At 35.2% G+C, this 3,841-nt stretch overlaps 1 protein-coding gene across 1 annotated transcript in view; it reads left to right on the top strand.

The window, feature by feature from the left end:
* The first annotated feature begins 3,049 nt into the window (after window positions 1-3,049).
* The window catches only part of LOC106873369 (UBX domain-containing protein 1), a 50,204-nt gene continuing 49,412 nt past the window's right edge, over window positions 3,050-3,841 (top strand). Inside the window, exon 1 of the mRNA XM_052971674.1 lies at window positions 3,050-3,203. The gene's annotated coding sequence lies outside the window, so the exon portion shown is untranslated. The remainder of the gene's footprint in view (window positions 3,204-3,841) is intronic.

Genomic DNA, 3,841 nt, shown 5'->3' with positions numbered 1-3,841 from the left:
ATGTGTGTGTGTTGTGTTGCGTGTGTGTGTGTAAGAAAAAAACATATTTACTACCAGAAAAGTATGCTATTAAGATAAATCATCTTTTACATACTTATTTAAATCACTCTAATAAAATTCCTGACACACATGCATACACTCACACTAACAAATAGACATGCACTGACAGACCCCCCCACACACACAAACATACTCAGCATAAGCAATATACTTTTATAGAGAGTGAGAGAGAGTGTAGTAAAAATGTATAGAGAGGAGAAAGTGTACTGTGAGAAAAGTGAAAAATGAAAAAGATAGACATCTTTTCTGTTTTTGTCATAAATTTTAAAGTTTGAAAATGTGAAGTGAAAGTTTTCAATTTTGATATACTGATGTACTATTTCATGCATTTCATTTATTCCAGAAAAATTTTAGTTAAATGTTATAGAGGTTTGAAGTTTGATCATTCTTACCCAATTAGAGCGCAGGATTTGTGCGTAATAAATTGGAAGTAAACATTAGAAGATGAAATTATTAACAAAATGAAAGCAATAGATGAGAATTAATACATATACACAGAGTATAAGTGGATAAATAATGATAGATTTATGATGAAAGGTAGTGGAAGAGTTGTCAATCTAACAATTGAATTATTTCCCATAGCAAATCATATTTATTTAATATAATTTATGGACAATATTATCTTTGGGAAGCAGATTTCAAAAATCAAATTCATTTTTCTCAAGGATGCACTGTTTCTGAGCATTTTTGGGCTAAACACATTTATATAACCATATACACTCACATTTATATAGTAGAAGATATATATTATATAAGGCGGTGAGCTGGCAGAAATGTTAGCATACCGGGCGAAATGCTTAGCGGTATTTCATCTGTCTTTACATTCTGAGTTCAAATTCCGCTGAGGCCGACTTTGCCTTTTATTCTTTTGGAGTTGATAAATTAAGTACCAGTTTGTACTGGGCTTGATCTAATCTACTGGCTCCCTGCCCCCAAAATTTTGGGCCTTGTGCCTAGAGTAGAAAAGAAGATATATATTATATCTATATATTCGTATGTATGCATCACCGTGCACCCCTTCCCTCCTCCTCCTTCTTCTAGCTCATCATCATCATCATCATCATTTAACATCCATGTTCCATACTGGCATGAGTTGGATGGTTTGACAAGAACCAATGTGTCCAAGGACTGCATCGAGTACTAATGTCTGCTTCAGCATGGGTTTTATGGCTGGATGCCCTTCCTAATACTAACCACCTTACAGTGTGGACTGGGGCTATTTTTTTGTGCCACCTGCACAATTGAAATTGCTGTAGGACTGAACGCTGGGGTAGCTGGAGGATCAGCTTCCTGCTTGGTGAAGAGGGGATCACTATGAGGGTGGGGTGCCACCAGTCTTAAACTCTTCAGTGGTTGCTTAGAGGACTATGATGGATAGGTGAGGCCTAACATTCAAAATCTATCTTAAATTTGTCTCAAACCCCATTTCTCTTCTCAAGATATCTGATGAATTGGGTTTGTTCTATGAGCCCACAAAACTTTATGTCATATGGAGCTGAGTCAAACTGCTATTAAATAATGTTTGTAACTCCTACCAAATGTACCACTTTCCTTTATTTGACTGCTCACTTGCATGCATGCACACATACATACATGCATGTATTCATGAGTGTGCATACATCCATACATGTGCACATGCATACATGCACACAAGCACAAACACACACAAGTTTCTGGAAACCCAGAAAGCCACTCCAGTCCATGTTGCACACTTATTTTGGCTTCAACACCAAAGTATTATCATAAATTCTGACTATTTATTTGCAGTGGCCTTCCACACCAATTCTTGTCGCTTGGCTGAAGGTAAATTCTAAGATGAAATTTTTTCTTTTTTTACTTTTACCTCCACTTCTAATTTCCGTAACTCTATTCATTAATAAATATTTTCTTATGATTTTTTTGTTTTTTTTTAAAAAAACATAAAAAACAAGCAAAAATCGGGTACTGAGTGGGGCAGGGGAATTTGAAAAATATTCATTAAATTTCAAAAAAATTTTCTCTTTACTGAAAGGGTGCCTCCCATTGTTAATAAGTGCATAATGCCCCCCCCCCATAAAATAAACAATTGGACAAAATCGGTCTGGAAGTGGCGAGGGGGAATTTATAAATTTTCGAAAACTTTTTTCATAAAAAGTCCCCCACCACCACATCTGCAAGGGTGTAGTAGAAGACTAATATGAAAAATCCTCATCTATTGTGAAAATTGCCCGGCAAAGCCGTATTCTGTGTCGACTTTTAAGTAAGCTCCTGCAGGGGGCTAATTGGGTCTGTGGCCTAAATAGCTTGATTATAGAACATCGATAATGACTATATATGTCCCGGTGGTGTTTGATCAGAAGTTAAAGACGGATGAGAATTAATTCTGTAACGCAATCACTCTATTGTTTCAGTCTCATGTTGAATTCCAACTGCTGGCGAATTTGCCAGAATATTCTCATCACGACGTAGAATTAACGAAGTGAATGTCATTTATCTCCCCCTTGATCTCTGACGTCAACATGACATGAATCAGCTGAGTTTTACCTGCTAGAAATAGCAACCCAAGTGCCTTTAAACTAGATTCCAATGCTGGATGCTCAAGAACCAAATGAAGGGTAGATTTTTCAATTCCATGAAAGTATATGCCTATGTAGAGCAAATGTAGACTGAGATAGAGGTCCCAGATAGACAGACAGAATTTCGCTTTTATTATTATTGTTATAATACAAATAGTTTGATACGGCCCCATGCGACTTAGAGCCTGCGAAACTATAATACGCAGAGAGCCAAATGAAACTGTTTTAAATAATACTAAATGAGTGCCTTTTTCTTTCGTATGTCTACTTGCATATGTGTACATATAGTTATGAATATATACCCCAGCATGGCTGCAGTTAGATGACAAAAAAGTAAAAGAGATATAAACACGTGTATCCAAAATTGTTTATAAGCAGTAATGACGACATAGCCTGTAAGGGGGATAACTCTATTATCCCGTCTGTGTCCCAGTAGCGCCACCTATGTGGTTTCCTCAGAAAATAACAAAACCTGAACGAAGTTGTTTTGTGAACGAAGTAGTTTTGTTTTCTTTTTCGAAAGTCTTTAATAGCAAAACACAAGAGCCGACAGCAGTAAGAAGGGAGATAGGAACATAATTGTACGATGTATGTATAATGTAGCATGAAAACAAATCTGTTTTAAACATTTCTCTTTCTGTTTGTGTTTCACAAATTATTTCAATTTTAGGTTGAGTATTTTCTTGAAAGAAAGTGCAACACAATTCATTGAATATCTAAGATTGATGACACAGCTGTAGCTTTGCAAATGAAAACCTCATTCTTCCGTTTATATTCTGAAATATAACGCCTCTCTGTTTCTCTCTAGTCACCATTATTTTCTTTTAAATAATAACTTTTACTTCGTATCATTGAAATTGAAACAAGAAGCAGAAAGACGTTACCATGCTGATCTTCCCACCATATATGACTAATTTTAGAAATGTCTTTTATGTCGATGACAGTTTTATGTTTTGTGTCTGTCGCTCGTACTTTTCTCTCACTTAAAAATATTAGACTGTGGTTTGGTTACTTTGACGTTAGCTCTTCCTAAATCGATAAATTAGTCATGCAGCGCACTCACACACACATACACACACACATATATATATATGTATGTATGTGTGTGTGTCTGTTTGTGTATATGTATTATATATATATGTGTGTGTGTGTATATGTGTATTATATATGTGTGTGTATGTATATATATATGTATTATATATATATATATATATATATATATATAT

Source organism: Octopus bimaculoides, chromosome 11 (assembly GCF_001194135.2).
Source record: "Octopus bimaculoides isolate UCB-OBI-ISO-001 chromosome 11, ASM119413v2, whole genome shotgun sequence".
Lineage (NCBI taxonomy): Eukaryota > Metazoa > Mollusca > Cephalopoda > Octopoda > Octopodidae > Octopus > Octopus bimaculoides.
Note: the sequence above shows the minus strand (reverse complement) of the source record. Positions and strands in the feature narration are given on the sequence as shown.